The sequence below is a fragment of the Somniosus microcephalus genome, chromosome 33 (genome assembly GCF_052327205.1).
Source record: "Somniosus microcephalus isolate GS21.2 chromosome 33, FLI_Smic_1.0, whole genome shotgun sequence".
Taxonomy (NCBI): Eukaryota; Metazoa; Chordata; class Chondrichthyes; order Squaliformes; family Somniosidae; genus Somniosus; species Somniosus microcephalus.
In genome coordinates, this window is record NC_141019.1 from 23,304,346 (window position 1) to 23,323,808 (window position 19,463).

The window sequence follows — 19,463 nt, forward strand, 5'->3', positions numbered from 1 at the left end:
AGGTACAGTAGTGTAGTGCTTGGGTGGTACCCCACTAGCAACCTGCAGGTGCAGAGTTCAAGTCCCACCTAAGGCAAATTGTAAAGTTAACATCAATCAATCTGGTAACTTGTGAGCTGGCACCAGAAACAAAAGAACAACCATGGAAGCTGCTGGGTTGTCATAAAAACCCAACTTGTTCATTAATGTCCTTCAGGGAAAGGAGCTTGCCATCCCTACCTGGTCTGGCCTACGTTATGTGCTTGAGGCTGAAGTGGGTAAGCAAACCCCTCAATTGTAGGGGAGAAACACAATCACTAGACAAGGCGGCCCACCACCACTTCAGGGCAACTCGGGGGCGAGGTCGCCCACCATCTATCTCGAGAACAAGTAATAAAATGAGCGATGGGTACAGATCTATTTTAAGCCTCTTCTTTCCTTACAGATGCGAGAGTGAGAACATGAAAAGAATCAGCTCTCCTGAATCGGTGTGAACCAGAAACCAGACTGCTCTGGAGGGAAAACAAAAACGAGAGAAATTTTTGCACAAGATTTGGAGAAAAAAAAAACACACAAAAGTTTTTCCTTTTATTTGTAAGACATTCAACAAAGAAAGAAAAAAAAACACAGCTATTTTGATAAACTTTCTACTTCAGTTAACCAGACATACCAAACCCGGTGGCAGAATCTGTGGAAAAGAGGTTTATTTTGATACAGGAAAGAGAGCTTATTTTTTTGAAAGTGCAACTATAGCAAATCATTATTTAAGCATTCTGAAACTGCTCAGAGTGAGAGAGGAGAAGATTACACATCAAATGTCTTTTTAACCGTGATTAGTTTTTTTTTGTTTTGTAAAATATCCAGGTTGATTTGAGTTCAAACCTTCACTAGGTGGAGTCCATGACCTTGTACAGTTGCGATCTTACCATGATTTGATTTGTCTGTTGCTGCCATGACGATGCTGTAGAGATTAGTGCGGTTTCAGTTTTCTTCTTTTTTTAATGTCCTCTGTGGGAACACTAACAGAAAAACACAACTTCAAATTACAGTTTCTTTTTATCGTGCTCCTTTACACACGCCCCAAGAATCCACCCTTTCTCCGCCCCCCCTTCCAATACTCTGCCCATTCCCGCTTTGCACAGTTAGAGGTGATTAGTTCTAACCAATTTCCTGCTTCAAGGATTGTGTTAAGGATCCTTTTTCCAAGCTGTAAAAATGATACAGCGCAGAAAGAGGCCATTCGGCCCATCGTGCCTGTGCCGGCTTTGTGAAAGAGCCATCCAGTTAGTCCCACTCCCCTGCTCTTTCCCCACAGCCCCCTGCAAATTTTTCCTTTCCCATTCCCTCTGCCACCCTTTCAAGCAGTGCATTCCAGATCCTAACCACTCGCTGTGTAAAAAAAGAAAATCTCAACTCGCCCCTAAACTCTGATCCCATTAATGGTAAATTGGTGTACATGAGGATGAGCTGTATAATCTGGGCTGCAGCTTGCACCTTCATCGATGTATTTATGCTTTTATTGCAGCAGGGTGAGATTTCTAAACTGGTGTAGTGTGCACAATAGTTTCGGAGCTGATCATCAAACTTCTTAGAGTGATTAGCCAGGCAAAAGCATTAGGGAGTCAGCTGAATGCTACAATGGGAGAGTTAAGGTACCAGAGGAATGAGCTTTGACGGGCCGAATGGTCTTTTTTTGGACTAGTCTTGCCATTGTTAATTTTAAGGGGAGCTTGGTTTGCTTTGGGTCTTTGAGTCAAGTAGTTCTGCAAAAACCCTTCGCTATGCCTCTAGTTAAAAAAAGAAAACCTTATATTAACGGGGATGGAGATGAAATAGCCAATTTCACGTCACGTCACGGGAAAGGATCCCACTCGCTTGGAAAGTTAAATGACACGATTCCAACATTAAAAACATTCGCGGTACATTGATTTTCTTAGCTGTATCGTTGGGCTTGGTGCATTTATGTATTGTGTGGGAAAATATCTGTTTCCTACACTGTCCTTCCCCTTTAGGTTGATTGGCCATGATAAAAATTGACCCTTAGTGTTAGGGGGGATTAAATACACGGGGTTACGGGGATAGGGCTTGGGTGGGATGGCTGTTGGTGTAGGGACCGGGTGCTAGGGTTTGAATGATCAGCCATGATCTCGTTGAATGGCGGAGCAGGCTCGAAGGGCCGAATGGCCTACTCCTGCTCCTATCTTCTATGTTTCTATGTTTAACCATGTTTCACCCTCCGTAAATTTGAGCGCATCCAAAACTCTGCTGCCCGTGTCCTAACTCGCACCAAGTCCCGGTCACTCATCACCCCTGTGCTCGCTGACCTCCATTGGCTCCTGGTCCAGCAACGCTTCAGTTTCAAAATTCTCATCCTTGTTTTCAAATCCCTCCATGGCCTCGCCCCTCCCTATCTCTGTAATCTCTTTCAGCCCCACAACCCCCCGGAGATCTCTGCGCTCCTCCAATTCTTCCCTCTTGCGCATCCCTGATTATAATCGCTCCACCATTGGTGGCCGTGCCTTCTGTTGCCTGGGCCCTAAGCTCTGGAATTCCCTCCCTAAACCTCTCCGTCTCTCTACCTCTCTTTCCTCCTTTAAGACGCTCCTTAAAACCGACCTCTTTGACCAAACTTTTGGTCACCTGACCTAATTTATCCTTATGTGGCTCGGTGTCAAATGTTGTTTGATATCGCTGCTGTGAAGCACCTTGGGACATTTTACTATGTTAAAGGTGCTATATAAATACAAGTTGTTGTTGTAGTAGCACCAAAGCCAAGAACATTGGGGTGACTGGAGAGCGAAAAAACCATGTGGCCCACCATCAAGCCCACTCCACTCAGAGTCCATGTCTGATTTATTTTATCATGGATTTCCCTCTACTCCTTTAAAGGAACATTAAAGTTCCTCTCCTGGACAAAAATCAAACAGTGTTGTTAATAACTCTCCAGTTCTCAATCCCCCTTTTCAACCAATAATGATCAAAGCCTATAATTTAAAGGTGCCAATTGACCCTGAATCATCTCCCTTATGTGGGAGTTTGGTCTTGTGGGGGGGGGGGAAAAAAAAATTTCTAATCTTTAATTCCGTGCGAGTTTTGTATTGTCCCAGTTAAGTAGCTTCCTAGCTTGGGCTTTATCTACAACTTTTAAATATCTAACCTGAAGTTAAACATAGGCCGAGACTCTTACTAACTCAAGGACAACACAGTGCATTTGGATAATCCACTTACTAGCAACCTGACAAAACACAGTTCGTTGAAGGGATTCTTTATTCAAATGGGAGAGTCCCTGAAGGGAGAAAATGGTTTCTAAAGGATGGAGAGAGAAGCTCGAACTATGAGATGTCCATCTGATTGTTTCAAAGTTGCTGCACAATCACTAACGTTCTTGGGTTCTTTATCATGAGGCGACTGACCTCCGACAACACGGTGAAAGATTACATATGGCCTCACTGTTTGCAAATCAGTCGGGTATCCTTGCTCGTGATGTCTATCCAGTGACCGAGCACCCCCACCCCCGCCGGTCAGTCAAACTCTGCTGACACTTGCCCACTTGAGCAAATTACTGGCGGGTGCCTGGCACGAACTGTACCCTGGTTTGAGTCGGTACCCTCAGAAAAGGAGGAGAGAAAAGTGTGCGCGTGTCAGTGATAGGAGCGGCCACACGAGGGAGCCTTTTCACTGTGTGGGCCTGCAATTGTGAACTTCAGCGTGAAACAGGCCCCTGCAGTGAAGGTGACCAGAAATAGCTGCACTGCAAACCAATTTTTTTCATTAAAAGCTGACTTGTTCTCAGGAGGGATTAAGTATTTGATTTGATTTTGTTTTTTAAGTGAAGTATTCATTGAGCTTTTAAGTATAAAGGCGAGTCAGTCTTGAAACAACAACTTGCATCTATATAGCGTATATTTATTTGGCTCAGTTGGTAACAGTCAGAAGGTCGTGGGTTCAAGTCCCACTCTAGGACTGGAGCAGAAAATCTAGGCTGAGACTTCAACAAACACAAACCAGAACCGTACTGCACACAAGGAGGCCATTTTGCCCATCGTTTGTGTGCTGGCTCTTTGGTCTGTCAGATGAGATGTTAAACCGAGGTCCCCGTCTGCTTGTTAAAGTGGATACAAAAGACCCCAGGATTTGAAGAACAAGGAGTTCTTCTCAGTGAACTGGCCAAGATTCCGCCCTCAACCAACACCGCCCCCCCAAAAATACACTATTGATTAAATGGCTGTGTGCCGTTTGTGAAACTTGCTCTGCGCAAAAACTGGCTGAGGACATAGTTATCTAAATTGGATCTCTCCATCCTATGCTGTCGAACACCAAAGGCAAGGTGAACAAGTTGACCAGAACCTGGTCTATACACCCTCTGTCCTCCAATAACCTCTTGCGATGTCCTCATTGAGTATCTTTTAATTTATCCCACACCTTCTGTTCACTTGCCCACAAAACCTTTGCCTCAAAACAACAGTGCCCGCTGCAGCCAGTCAGCAGAAAGCACTGGCATAATTGACCCATCCCATTTACCCCCTCCCTTCTTGGTGCAGAATGAGGTGGTGACTGGAGACTCATTTTATCCCCCCTCTCCGCTCATCCTTAATATTCAACATTGCCATCCCATCTATGTCTCCATTTTGAAGCAGTCGGTACCCGCATGACAATCAAGCCCGAAATCTTGTCAAAGGGATCCCAAGTGGTCTCTTAGTTTATTTGCTAGTAAACATGAATGTGTTTAGTATACACAGTTACCAGAAACGTGTGAGGTTTTTTTAAACCTTCTATAGGCCTGAGCAGAAAGGGAGCCACTCATAATACAGCCCCCAATGTCCACTTGTGGCCTACCTCTCCCCAGCAGGCCTGCTCCTCAGTTTAGCTCTCAGTTCACAGTGGGATGTTGCTGGATCACGTGCGAGTGAGAGGGGATGAAGAATGAAGTTAGTGTTTAAAGAAAATAAATGGGGTGGGAAAGAGGAAAAACTGATCAGATTGAGTTGCTTCACAGGTGTGTTAAAACGGCACCTTGACCACAACATTCCCGCAGGCTTGTGGCCTTTGACGTAGCATCAGCGAGGGCCCCACAGTGAATTAAACAAACATGTTCTTGGTTTGTTTAAATGAAAACAACTCCCACTTCTCAACCCCTGAAAAAAAAAGTAATGTCAACTCCGTACTCACCTCCCCCTCACAAAAAAAAACACCTCAGGGGTGCGGCAACCATTTCGCAAAAAAATGTGCAAAAAAAACATATTTTTCGACAATCCTAGGAGTTTTATACATAAATGTAAACCACGAAAAGGAACGCAGACGAAGAAGCGGGTAATTTAAAGTTGTGTTGCGGATTATTTTCTTGTTTTTTTTTCTCTTTCTGCTACTTGACTTTGCCGCGTTTAATGAAAATGTGGTTTTTTTTGCCCTAGATTCATTAGGTAGCTTTAAGATGCAAATATATTTACTTGTGTGTGTTTTTTTTTAAAAGCTGCTGCAACGCATCGAACTGTCTCTTTGAGCTTTGCGGGGAAATTAGAGTGGGGGAGGGGGGGTGCAGTTAGAAATGATGCTTTCTTCACTGTTTTATCGCTAACTTTTTAAAAAGAAAAAATGAATTCAACTCAGTAGAAATGAGACACAAAAAAAAATGTTTGCTTTAAAATGAAATGTTTCAATTGAACACTTTTATAGATTTTTTTTTAAAACAGGTGTTTGGAGAGAGAGGCAGATGCAATTTCTTTTTAGTAAATCTAGATGCTACAGCTTGCTTTTTTTTAAATGTGTTGATAAGGATACGTTTTTGTTGATGTTGCAGTCATGTCGAGTTCTATTTTGTGCTGAAAATAGTCTTTATTTGAATTTTTTTTGTTACTGAGAGTAGAGACGTTTGTAAAGAGACTTTTTTTTCTTTTTTTTTGCTGTTCTATAGTGTCGGTGAAGGCATCAATTTTAGAAGAAAATTGTTGTTTGCCAAGTCCCAGGGGTGACAAAATACAAAGCTCCTCTCCCCTGACCCCTTTCAAGTCCGTCCCCGCCATCTTCTCCCATTGAAAGCAAGTGGGCTGCATGGGGGACAAGACGGGACGGGAGCCCACACGCTTCCCCGCCCCACCATGTCTGCTGCGACACATTGGCCGCTTGTGTGGTATCTTCAGCGGGCAAATGGAGTAGCTGGAAGGAACTAGGTTTGGCCGACTGAGGGAGAGTGGGGAGAGGGCAAACTCGAGATTTGGCTAACTTGGCAAGGGGGGGACCTGGGGCATGCCGAGTTAACCCCTAGTCCGAAGGCGGGCTTTCAAGGAGGTTCCTGGGAGCGAAATGGAAGCGGTCCTCCAGAGCCGTGTTGGCCGACCTCAAAATGGTTGGGGTGAGGGGTCGTGACCCCCTTCTCGACCCTGCCACTGAGGACTACCCAAAGCAACCAGGTGTTCCACTAGTAAATAAACAGTGCCTCATGTTTAGGGCTGATGGTCATTCAGATTCTTACAATAAACAGGGAGACTGCAGTAAAAGGGGAAAAGCAACCTACTCCTGCAACACAATTCAATTGGCTATTCCAGCTCGTACTGGAATTGAAGGAGGACCATCAGGCCTCGGCACAGCCTCCTCAAACCAGTCGAGTCGGCATTCTTTCCATTGGAATTTGTTGCAAGAAATACGTATTTAAAGCAAGTCCACCAAGATATTTGTCTTTCCCCCAAAATTCTATCGGTCTCTTTATTTTGGTAAAAATGCACCGGCTTTAGGGGGAATTTATCAAATTGTTTTTTTTTTGCTTCTTCATAAGGTTGGAATGAAAATTCCCCCAAACATGTCATACGATGTCATAACTGCTCTGATGTTGCAGCAGCTTCCCCATGACTTCCTAAATAAAACAAACATCTCGCCTCCCTCTCCACCCCCACCCCTTTATAAAACACACACGTGTGGGGGAACTCCCTGTGCAATCCGACCTTTAAAGAGCTCACCAAGCCAGGTGTCCACGAATGGGTGAGCATCATCCAGATGGGGGTGGGACTTTGATGACCATTTCAGCGTGGATCCCGTTTGCAGTAGTCCTTTTGAGGCAATCTTTCCTTTCGGGCCAAACGAATCACTAGAAGACACCAAGCGTTGTGGCGGGCAGTGGAAACCCCTCCCAGCCCGCATCCCTCTTTCCCCGGACATTCTCCCCAGCCCCTCCAAGCTCTGCCTTGCCATTGTTGCAAATGAATAAACCTGAAATTGGTGCCTGTGCTGCCTAGTTCCTAGTTAGATACAAGACAACTGACTGGGTACTTTGAGAGTTTTATTTACCAAAGAGTCATGATCCATCCACCAGTCATTGAGGAAGCTTTATTTCCACTTGATCATTTTTTTATTTTTTTTTGGACATTGCTGGACCAGTTTTACCATGTGGTTCCTCTAGATCCAGGTGCACCTTTTTGTACAGTATGCCTTGCTGCTGGCTTCTTATGGTTCATTACTAGTCATGAAGGAAATGTACTGTCATTGGTTATACAACCACCATCTCACTCACTCACAGACATACACATACACACACACACCCCAAAATGTATTTTGAAACTATGAAATTGCTGATTGAATGATGTTTTTTTTTAAGGAGTGGGCAATTATTGGTAACTAGGCCAGCCCATTGCCCTTGCAAACCAGGGAGTTACCGCTGATCTGAATCAGACTGGACATTAAGGCGTTACTCTAGCAGCCTATAGATACCTGGTTGGCCCTATCTCCTATGTACTTCTGGCTAGCTCTGTGGCCTAGTCTTGTGGTCGCTTATGTGTCCCTGAGCACATAATCCAGGCTGACACTTCAGTGCAGTCCTGAGGGTGGTTGGGGCGGGGGGGGGGGAGGCTCATCTTCCAGATTAAATAGGCCACCACCTTCCCCCCCCCACCCCCCCAATCTCCCTGCTCAGGTGGACATAAAAGATCCCGTGGCCCTATTTGAAGAGGAGCAGGGAGTTCCATTGCCCCCCACCACCCCCCCCACCCCCGATGTCCTGGCCAATATTCCTTCCCTCAGCCGAAATTTTAAAAGAAGCAGCTTAATCGGTCATCCAACTCGGCTGCTGTTTGTGGGAGCTTGCTGTGCGCACACTTTCTGCCACATGTGCCTACATTAAAGCAGGGGACTGCACTTCAAACAAACAATAAATGATTGGCCGCGAGTCGTCATAAGACGCTCGATAAACACAGGTTCTTTTTCTCTAGGTTGAAATCGGACTCGCAAATCAGAAACTCGACGTTGCGTTGACCTCACGAGTTTCTAGAATTGCGGCAACCTTATGAAAGGCGATGGTTATTTCGACGTCACTAGACACCTGTCTGCAGCAAATCCTCTTCATCAACCTCTAATCTTTGGCACTGTGCAACATGGCTGAAGACTCCAGGGCTATTTACATCATTTTCAACAGCCAATATATTTTCACTTTGGTTTCCCCATTTTCGTCCACACGCAGTAACCAGAGGAAAATATCCCAGCAGCAATTTCTTATGTGGAACCGTCATTGTTAGATACAGCCACAGATGCTATAACACACAGGACAAGCCATCCTACAACCCCTTCCTCCTCACTGTGTTGAACTCGAGACTCATTCTTTCCCAGACCTCCTTCCTTCTCTCAATCTACAGCCTGTTAAACTCCGGCCTAACCACTATTTCCTGGCTCAGCCCATGTTTTTCCTGTTCCTTCAGCCTTGGTGGTGTCCTGGACCTTAGCCTTTGGCCTTTCACCTAGACTTTCTGATTTAAACGGCGTTGTTAACCACTAACAGAGGCAGGGATCATTTTCCCCCCTCAAAGTTCACTATCTGTTCTATTTCCAAACCAGCTTCATACAGCATGCTGCACACATCATAGGATTGGGGCTAGTTGAGAGGAACAGGGTTAAATTATAGCTAATCGCATTACTAGCCCTACCACTCAAATCTGACTCGGCCCCCTATTATTTCATTCATTTAACTACCTCACAAGTGCAGGCCCTTCACTCAGCTCAAACCCTCCCCGCCATTTATAAATCAAACAACACAGCAAGACCTCGGCCTTTTTGGGCCTTCCTTTGGAGGCTGATGACAGCAGGCTATCATAGACCACGTGCTGCTCCCCAAACCTTCAATTGTGTGCTTTTCTTTTATTGAATTGTTTCTTGATTTCACTCTCCTAGTTCCTTTAACTTTACTGAGAATTTCATAGTTTCAAAAAATTATCTGCTGCTGCTAAACCACGTGAGAGACCGTAGTGTCGAGGCTGATTTTGTCTCCTAGCAACCGTCTCCATCCAACAACCACAGTGCAAATGTTACTGCTTCTTGCTTCCTTGGTTTTAAATTGATCCCCCCCCAAGCCCCCACCAAACGCGTGCTTTAAACAGGTGTCAGATTCGAACTCTGGTAAAATCGGCAATGTAATAATTTGGTGCAATTTTATTATAGTTATCAGATTTTAAGGAACACTTTGTATCTATGTACTGTCAAATCATTAGAAAATAGTGAGGGACCTCTCGATCAAGACTGGAGGGCTTGACTTAGAAAACTGGGCCCGAGACCCTCCCTGTACAGGAACCAGACGGGTTTAGATGTCAGTCTGTCACAAATTGTGACATTGACAACTGGATTGGCCTCGGACTGGTGGGCCTCCACACCCTCACGAGGAGTTAATGTTGACCCGTTTCGGGCAAGGGTGGCAGGCTGAGCAGGAGGTGTCTCAGAGGAGGTCAATCTCTTGAAGGAGGCATTGAAGCCCTCAAGGAACGAAAGGTAACAACCTGGAGCCATGACAACAGACACTGGGCCCTAAAGTTAAGGTCAGAATTATTTCAATTCCATTGTATTTCTGAGCTGTAAGCCCTCCTTGCCCCTCGCCCACCTGATCACGCGAGACCCTGGAGCTGGTTTTCCTGGTCTCTCGTCCTTGTGCCCTTCCCGAAGGATGAACAAGGAACATGCTCATAAACATCTGCTATCTCCAGTCTTGAGAGCCAGCAGCTAGCAAGTAAAAGAAAGACTTACATTTCTATAGCGCCTTTCACGACCAGCGGACGTCCCAAAGCGCTTTACAGCCAATGCAGTACTTTTGAAGTGTAGTCACGGTTGTAATGTAGGAAAGAAAGTATGCAAGAGGGGCCCCAGAGTAAGTAACTTCTCATTTTCTGTCCCAAACCTAACCTCCGTCGACATCTCCCCCTTCCAACAGCATATGTGCCGTGTGTTGGAATCACTGACACTGGCAGTTTTGTTAAGGACTTGTTGCTTGTTAATTTTGGACTATTGTTTCAATGCACATGAATCATCAAGAAAGAGTGGGAGAGAGTGAGGAGAGTGTGTGTGTGGAGAGAGTGAGGAGACAGTGAGAGTGAGTGTGTGAGTGGAGAGAGAGTGAGGAGACAGTGAGAGAGAGTGAGTGAGTGGAGAGAGAATGAGGAGAGAGTGACTGAGTGGAGAGAGAGTGAGGAGACAGTGAGGGAGAGAGTGACTGAGTGGTGAGACAGAGAGTGACTGAGTGGAGAGAGAGTGACTGAGTGGAGAGAGAGTGAGAGAGAGAGAGTGAGTGAGTGGAGAGAGAATGAGGAGAGAGAGTGACTGTGGAGAGAGAGTGAGGAGACAGTGAGAGAGAGTGAGGAGACAGTGAGAGAGTGAGTGAGTGGAGAGAGAATGAGGAGAGAGTGACTGAGTGGAGAGAGAGTGAGGAGACAGTGAGGGAGAGTAGGGAGTGAGTGTTGTGCGTGAGGAGACAGAGAGAGTAGGGAATTGCAACTTCAAAACATAGTGTAAAATTCATCAATTAACAAAATCGTGACTATTGGCAATCTTGTTATCACAACACCTGTAAAGATGAAATAAAAAACTACGAGGGCTGGGAATCTGACATAAAAGCAGAAAATGCCTGGAAATGAAAGGCTGGAGACCATTTTGAGTCCAACCTTTCACCAGCGAGTCTGTCTTTCACATGTATTTAAAGCACGCATTCTAAGGGCACAGAAACAATTTGCACTTTAAACAAATCTATCCGTGCAAAAACACGATTGTACTGGGGGAGGGTGAAAAGATTGTGGGGAAAAAAATATCTGATTTCACGCACCTCGATCCAATGTGGGTTTTTTTTTCAAAAAAAACTTTTGAAAATATTCATTATCGTTTGGAAGGCATTTAGAGTTGCAAATATTTCATTCGCAAATTGATGGGAATACCTCATTTTTCAGACCACATGCAAGCTAGCTCTGGTGAGACGTCACCATGGAAGCTACTGTATCTGTGAAATGGTTCGTGTGACCGTCATGGCTGGCTGTGCTCACTGCGCCCCCTGCTGGAAGGCCCAGTGTCCTACATGCCGCTTGTGGTAAAATGGCATCCACTCTGATCTTCACTGGAACACCGGGGGGATGGTTGGGGGGACGAAGCAAACGTTATTCCGTGAGGAACTTGTTAGGAATGTAAAAAAAAAGGTTCTCGGAAATGATTGGCACATTTGGATAATGTGATGTACTGCCTTTGTTTTGAGAGAAAAGAAATCTGTATGGACTGAACAGAAATTCTATTAAATGGATTATTTTTTTGTCAACTGATAAAGAATGTCAACACTTGGATGGTCGCGAGAATGTAATTTAACCCTTTCTAGTTTAGAGGCGTGACAGGCCACCCCCCCCAAGGGTCAAGCCCCCAATACACCAGTGCGTGAGGCATTGCCTGAGTTAGTTGATCTTTCAACCAGGGCAGCACCTGACACAATACAGTTAGCCCAATGCTTTTGAGAGGGGGGGTGGGGGGAGAAGTTCACCTCGGATACCCGCTCCTGGTTATTATCCAGCGACTCCTCGTGGAATGGCCACGTGTAGACAGAATTGGGCGCCGCTGTGATGCCTCCCGTAGCCGCCTAGCTTGCTGATACCGTCGAGGCTCACACTTGAATAACGGCCCGCTGAACAGAGTACCAGAGGGATGCCAGTGAGCAAGGAACTGTATCCCATGAAGAAGTAGCATGTTGAGGGCAGGAAGGGAGAGGACCATGGGGAGGGGGGAAGGGAGAGGGGAAGAGGACCCCCCCCCCCAAACCTCAAATGAACGTTGTGCTGTTTTGAATAAAGGCTGAGCTTGAAAATAAAGAGTGGGGTTGTCCTGATTTTTGTGGCCACCCAGCTGCTGGTAAAGCAGAGTGGCGGGCAGGAGTGGCACAAAGTCCTGGCCCCTTTAAGTCACCTTTATCTGAAAGAGAAAAGAAGGACTTGCATTTCTATAGCGCCTTTCACCATCTCAGGATGTCCCAAAGCGCTTTACAGCCAATGAAGTACTTTTGAAGTGTAGTCACTGTTGTAATGTAGGAAACACGGCAGCCAATTTGCACACAGCAAGATCCCACAAACAGCAATGTGCTAATGACCAGATCATCTGTTTTAGTGATGTTGGTTGAGGGATAAATATTGACCAGGACACCGGGGAGAACTCCCCTGCTCGTTTTCAAAATAGTGCCTTTGGATATTTTACATCCACAGACAGTTTAACGTCTCATCCGAAAGACGGCGCCTCCGCCAGTGCAGCACTCCCTCAGCACTGCACTGGGGTGTCGGCCGAGATTGTTGTGCTCAAGTCTCTGGAGTGGGACTTGAACCCATGACCAGAGGTGAGAGTGCGACCCACTGAGCCACGGCTGACACCTTGAATGTCTGAGTCCGCGAATGTTGGCTGAGAATGCTCAGGTAATTGCTGCCTCTGATTTGAGAGTTAGAAACTCCCACTTCTGATGCCTCGGGTTTATTGAGAAGACTGCAGGAGATTCAGATCCAGCCCGCGTGAATCTGTTGCCGAAGTAAACAAACCCGGACGTTAGCACGCACGATTTAATTTAGTACCTCGACTCAACTCAAAGGTGACCCTTGCCATCAACTCACGGGAGTGACCTTGTTCAGTGTTCCACAAGCTGAGCATACATAGGCTGTGCCTATATGCATCTCTTCACTTCACCTGACGAAGGAGCAGCGCTCCGAAAGCTTGTGATTTCAAATAAAGCTGTTGGACTATAACCTGGTGTTGTGCGACTTCTCACATTTGTCCACCCCAGTCCAACACCGGCATCTCCACATCATGGGAACCAAAGAAGTTTACAGCACAGGAGGCGGCCATTTGGCCCATCGGGTCCGTGCCAGCTCTTTGCTGGAGCAATCCAAAACTCTCATTGCCCTGTATCTTCCTCAGCTTCAAATATTTATCTGCTTTTCCCTCAAAAGATGTGATGGTCTCTGTCTCGACTACTCCATGTCTTAAAGCATTCCATGCTCCGACAACCCTCTTGTGTTAAATGTGTCCTCTCTCTTCACTCTCTAAGTAACAATTTTCAATTGATGACTCCCTTGTCACAGATTCCCCAACCAGAGGAAATAGTCTTTCCTCATTCATTCTTTGGCATTTTAAGATCTTCCAATTCTACTTCGAGGAGCCTTGGTCAGAGAAACACACCGTGGCTCAGTGGGCAGCACCCTCACCTCTGAGTCAGAAAAGGTCGTGGGTTCAAGTCCCACTCCAGAGACTTGAGCACAAAATCTAGGCTGACACTCTAGTACTGAAGGAGTGCAGCACTGTTGGAAGTGCTGTCTTTCGGATGAGATGTCAAACTGAGGCCTGTTGATCTGCACTTCCCAGTTGATGTCCCACACAGGGTGAAAGCCACCAATCGACACTCTTGTTACCGGTGACCAGCTTAATTTCCTTAAAATTAAGAACACAGCTTCACTCAAATCAGCAAATATCAGAGGGAGAATACTGACACCAAACTCCAGACTCTCTTGGTAAATAAATTCAACAACATTGTGTACTGACTCTCTCCCCGCCCCCCCAGCTCCACAGTAGTGACCTCCAACATCAGCTGACTCCAGTTATGGCCATCCATTGGCACCATAGAATCTTCCAACTGTCCAGAGTTTACATAGATTACACAGAATGTGCAGCACACAAACAGGCCAATCAACCCAACTGGTCTATGCCGGTGTTTATGCTCCACACGAGCCTCCTCCCACCCCTCTTCATCTCACCCCATCAACATATCCTTCTATTCCTTTCTCCCTCATGTGTTTATCTAGCCTCCCCTTAAATGTATCTCTGCTATTCGCCTCAACCACTCCCTGTGGCAGCGAGTTCCACATTCTCACCACTCTCTGGGTAAAGAAGTTTCTCCTGAATTCTCTATTGGATTTATTAGGGTCTCTCTTTTTATGTCACCCTTTGCTTTCTCTCTCTGTGTCTTTCTATCTCTATGTTGTTGTATTTCTTCTCTCTGTCTCGGCCTTATTTGTCTCCTCTTTCCATTTGTCTCACTCTCCCTCTGACTCGTTCTCTCCTCTCTATCTCTGTATTTTGCCTTTCCAACCCATCTATGACTCTGTTTGCCTCTGACAATCTCCGAGTCTCTGTGTGTATCTCTTCTTCTTTTCTCCTTCTCTCTGTTTGTGTTTTTATCTCGGTCTTTCTGCACCATCCTATTTGCCTCTTGTTCTGTTTTACCCCTGCCTTTCTTTCTATTACTAGCTGCGTCCCTGTTTCGTGGGCAATCAGGTCCAAGTGGAATGGACTGGTGCGGTGGGTTCAGTTTTGTTCAGAGGATCCCGGGAGGTCCTCCTGGCCCGGAAATTCACAGACAATTAGTGTTCCTGGTTACACTTCCAGTGTGTTCATTTCGTGATGCTGCCTTGGGTTTGTGTACCACCGTGCTGTGCCACGTTCTCGATCTCAGGCCAGCCTGTCGAAGCGGGTGGTTGAGGCAACGCTGCGCTGGCACACCTCTTCCTGGCAGGCGATGCCAGACCCGGTCACCTGATGACCTCTCAGTTGGACAATGCTTGCAGATTTTGTTTTTACATGAGTGGCAAAGCAAAATGAACATTTACTGCAATGTGTGTTTTTTTTTAAATCCCTGAGTTTTGCGCCACGCTGTTTCATAAGAACATAAGAAATAACAGCAGGAGTCAGCCATTCGGCCCCTCGAGCCTGCTCCGCCATTCAACAAGATCCTGGCTGATTCCACGTCCAATGTGAAAATTGAGGAGAAACTTCAACCCGCTAAGGGTTTAGAAAAAAAAACAACTGGAAATGAGTAAATCTGTCCGCGTGTGGAAAAGGCCGACCTGTTCTATTGCTCACACCTTCTGCGCGCGATTTTCAAAGCAGGGGGTAAAATCGTGAAGGGGCAAAGACTCGTAGTCTAACAGAGTGGAGATCATTGAAAACTTACACCAATGGGGCAATTGGAAGCACAAGCAGGAATTGGCCTGGTTACCATCGATTGCTGGGAATTGCGGAAGGTTCTGTGCAAGTCAAAGGACAAGGAGCGCAAGATAATTCGGGCTGAGGAAGGCCATTCGGCCCGTCTTCATCCATCCATCCAGAAAGATCCCAATGGGCTGGGGCAAGTGACGAGAGTCCAGGACAAATCCCGCAAATTCCCACAATTACCGCATGCAGCGCCTGTCCCACAATTTTGCATCGAAAACTCCCAGGGCCAGTATCCAAGCCGATCTCGGCTAGCGCACATCACTAGCCCTAACAATCACATCACATGGTGACACTCCTGAAACAAGGAGGGAGAAGGGGAGGTGGAAGGTCCATTCGGGCCTGTGTCTAGTTTTGAAAAGCATTCTCCAGATGTTCTGCTCTGCACGAGTGTGCTGAACTCAGATTACGGCCAGGTTGTGTAAAAAAAAATGCTATAATTTGAAATCCAGACAGATTTTTACATTCACATTCATGGCTAATCAGATTTTATACATTTTCTAAGACTTCTTCTGTTCAAATACAGTAAACCTCCATTGCAAACACACACATTGTATAAAATGGCCACCTATACTCTGCCACAGATGTGAAACAGCTCTATACCTTCATATTGCCGAGGAGTTTGGCTAACAGGAGGGTCATTTCGACTCGTGTTTGTTACTGCTCGCAACATCACCTGAATCCTGCCCAATATAGAGTATTTTCACACACACTAAGGAGCCCGAGTAAGATGAGCTGCCATTTTGACTCACAAAAAAACTGCTCTTCAAATGCTGGAGTTATAATGTGGGCTTACTGTATTTCTGATCAATAAAAATTAGCTTGTTTTGAAGACAGATAAATTTATCTTTTACCCTGTTGCAAGATTTGCATTTTACTGCTTATCTTGAACAGAGAGAAAAAACCTTTGTAGCTACAACTAAGTCCAACGTACCTGGTGACATTCTTACGATTTAAAGAACTGGTTCTATCTTGGGCTTGGTGAAACGATCATCACGTGCCTTGGTGCTAAGACAGGAGAATCAGTGACCTGTTTAAAGAAAGGTAGATATTACTGTCCTACGTAAATTTAAACATTACTTTTTTTTAGAAATGATGCATTCGGTTTCAGTTTGAAATCATTTGCAGGAGCAAGACTGCCTGCCAGGCCTTTCAAGGTCAAGAGTTGAGCTCTGAACCAGAAAGTCAGCAGTCAAGCTCCAACCTGCCTGAAGTCTAGGCCGGGTTACAAAATCTCCCACAGCAACAAGATGTGGGCTGGGGTAGGAGGGAAAGAGAGAGAGGGAATGCTCGAGAGAAAGGCTGACCTTTGATAGAGGATAGCTATGACCCCAATGACCCAAGATTGCACTCTTTGTTGCCGTGGCTACCATCTTTATCCTTTGTTAAATGACTCAGCCCTCACCCAGGTTTTATTTTAACAGGTTTAAGCACCTTTTTTATACCAGTCTGAGTTACATGGGTATTTGGCATCCCGCTCATGCACTTTACCCTTTGACCCCAATTCTGAGGCAAATTCCACCTTTCCTAAATAACAAAATCAGTGACCCTCCCTCAGGACTCCTTCTCCCGGGAACAAATCAAACTGTAGCAAGCAACACTCAGCAGGGCCCCTTATAGTTCTGAAGAAGTAATTGAGAATTTAAGATGAGGAATTGTGTTTGCGAAGCAGCATTTAACAAGCTTCAGCTTCATGAGAAAATGAAAAGGTGGGATATTCAGCTTGAGTCCAGCCTCGTGTGGACCACAGGCATCTGCCGTGGCTCAGTGGGTACCACTCTCGCCTCTGAGTCAGAAGGTTGTGGGTTCATAGTCCCACTCCAGAGACTTGAGCACAAAAATCCAGGCTAACACTCCAGTGCAGGACTGAGGGAGCGCCGCACTGTCGGAGGTGAGATATTAAACCAAGGCCCTGTCTGTCCTCTCAGGTGGACATAAAAGTTCCCACAGAACTATTTTGAGAAGAGATGGGGAGTTCTGGCCACTATTTATCCTTCAACCAACACCCAAAAACAGATTATCCGGTCATTATCACAGTGCTGTTTGTGGGAGCTTGCTGTGCGCAAATTGGCTGCTGCGTTTCCTACATTACAACAGTGACCACACTTGTACTTCATTGGCTGAAAAGCACTTTGGGACGTCTGGAGGTTGTGAATGGTGCTATATAAATGCAGTTCTTTTTTGCTTGTCAGTCTGAGCAGAGAAGTGTACTAGTGGCAGCACGGCGCTGTTGAAATGCTCAGGCCCATCCCGCCTTCTGGCTGGAACGAACGCTGTGTGGCAGACAGCATTTAAAACAAAACCGCAGTCACTACTATCATTCAGAGTATTAAATTATCAGTGAAGTATGCCCCACACACGGCCAGGCAAGTCTTCACCTGCAATCCAACATCCAAAAATACAGTCTCTGGTCGAGGCATGGAAAGACTCCACAGCTGGGAGTAAAACCGATTTGGTCATAAAGGAATAGCAAGAGAAGCTGATAAAACCAAATATCAACTTTTTCCTGCCTCTAACTCCATTGACAAAGGCCTTTAGGAGGTTAATCAGCGGACAGCCTTGTCAAGTGGGTCAAAAAACTGACAGACCAGGTGCTGCACGTAGGAACTTCGAATACATCTCACACAAGACAGCTGTCAGTTTATGCAAAGGTTTAATTTATGCCATAAAGACTTTATCGTGCAGAATAGTGAATGAGAAAGATATTTTATTTTCGGTGCAAAGGAGCTTTCATTTATCTTCAGTACAATAAACTTGCTGGTTTCTCGGTTGGGTGCCTCTACAAAAAAAAAATCAGAAAATATTTGAGCGATTTTTTTAAAAATCCCATCAGTTCTCCCGTAAAAATTTCTCCAACCCCACATCGTGAAGATCTTTAAAGGTCCCCCATGAAAGGAGTTGAGTATTCTCAGTCAGATTCCTAATGGGACCCATATCACAAACCGATCCTCAATTCAGCGCGAATCGACAAGTTCACTCAGAGGAGACATTGGATGGTGTGGGAAATTAAAATACTACACTTTGGGCAGTAGGTGATGGTCTAAGTACAGACTGAGGCATATTGTTGGAGCGGAATAAAGTGAGCTAATCCGTGCTGTACCTGCCCTGGGAGTGTTTGATGGGACAGTGCAGAGGGTGCTTTACTCTGTATCTAATCCGTGCTGTACCTGCCCTGGGAGTGTTTGATGGGACAGTGTAGAGGGTGCTTTACTCTGTATCTAACCAGTGCTGGACCTGCCCTGGGAGTGTTTGATGGGGGCAGTGTAGACGGAGCTTTACTCTGTATCTAACCCGTGCTGTATCTGCCCTGGGAGTGTTTGATGGGACAGTGTAGAGGGAGCTTTACTGTGTATCTAACCCGTGCTGTACCTGCCCTGGGCGTGTTTGATGGGACAGTGTAGAGGGAGCTTTACTCTGTATCTAACCCGTGCTGTACCTGCCCTGGGAGTGTTTGATGGGACAGTGTAGAGGGAGCTTTACTCTGTATCTAACCCGTGCTGTACCTGCCCTGGGAGTGTTTGATGGGACAGTGTAGAGGGAGCTTTATTCGGTCTCTAACCCGTGCTGTATCTGCCCTGGGAGTGTTTGATGGGACAGTGTAGAGGGAGCTTAACTCTGTATCTAACCCATGCTGTACCTGCCCTGGGGGTGTTTGAGGAGGGCAGTGTCGAGGGAGCTTTACTCTGTATCTAACCCGTGCTGTACCTGCCCTGGGAGTGTTTGATGGGACAGTGTAGAGGGAGCTTCACTCTGTATCTAGCCCGTGCTGTACCTGCCCTGGGAGTGTTTGATGGGACAGTGTAGAGGGAGCTTTACTCTGTATCTAACCCGTGCTGTACCTGCCCTGGGAGTGTTTGATGGGACAATGTAGAGGGAGCTTTACTCTGTATCTAACCCGTGCTGTACCTGCCCTGGGAGTGTTTGATGGGACAGTGTAGAGGGAGCTTTACTCTGTATCTAACGCGTGCTGTACCTGCCCTGGGAGTGTTTGATGGGACAGTCTAGAGGGAGCTTTACGCTGTATCTAACCCGTGCTGTACCTGCCCTGGGAGTATTTGGTGGGACAGTGTAGAGGGAGCTTTACTCTGTATATAACCCGTGCTGTAGCTGCCCTGGGAGTGGTTGATGGGACAGTGTAGAGGGAGCTTCACTCTGTATCTAGCCCGTGCTGTACCTGCCCTGGGAGTGTTTGATGGGACAGTGTAGAGGGAGCTTTACTCTGTATCTAACCCGTGCTGTACCTGCCCTGG

At 46.1% G+C, this 19,463-nt stretch overlaps 1 protein-coding gene and 1 long non-coding RNA gene across 6 annotated transcripts in view; one reads left to right on the forward strand and one right to left on the reverse strand.

The window, feature by feature from the left end:
• Positions 1-537, forward strand: part of rbms2b (RNA binding motif, single stranded interacting protein 2b) — a 353,672-nt gene extending 353,135 nt beyond the window's left edge. For all 4 annotated transcript variants that reach the window (XM_085972726.1, XM_085972725.1, XM_085972727.1 and 1 more), the window contains exon 14: positions 425-537. The gene's annotated coding sequence lies outside the window, so the exon portion shown is untranslated. The remainder of the gene's footprint in view (positions 1-424) is intronic.
• A 17-nt stretch (positions 538-554) lies between these two features.
• LOC147097004 (uncharacterized) lies at positions 555-18,668 on the reverse strand. 2 transcript variants are annotated; one of them, XR_015074459.1, is made up of 2 exons: positions 16,148-18,668; positions 555-998 (listed from the first exon to the last, which is right to left on the reverse strand). It is a non-coding gene; the product is annotated as an uncharacterized LOC147097004 (long non-coding RNA). The 2 variants fall into 2 exon arrangements; XR_015074458.1 differs by lacking the exon at positions 16,148-18,668 and adding an exon at positions 6,930-9,293.
• Positions 18,669-19,463: the final 795 nt, after the last annotated feature.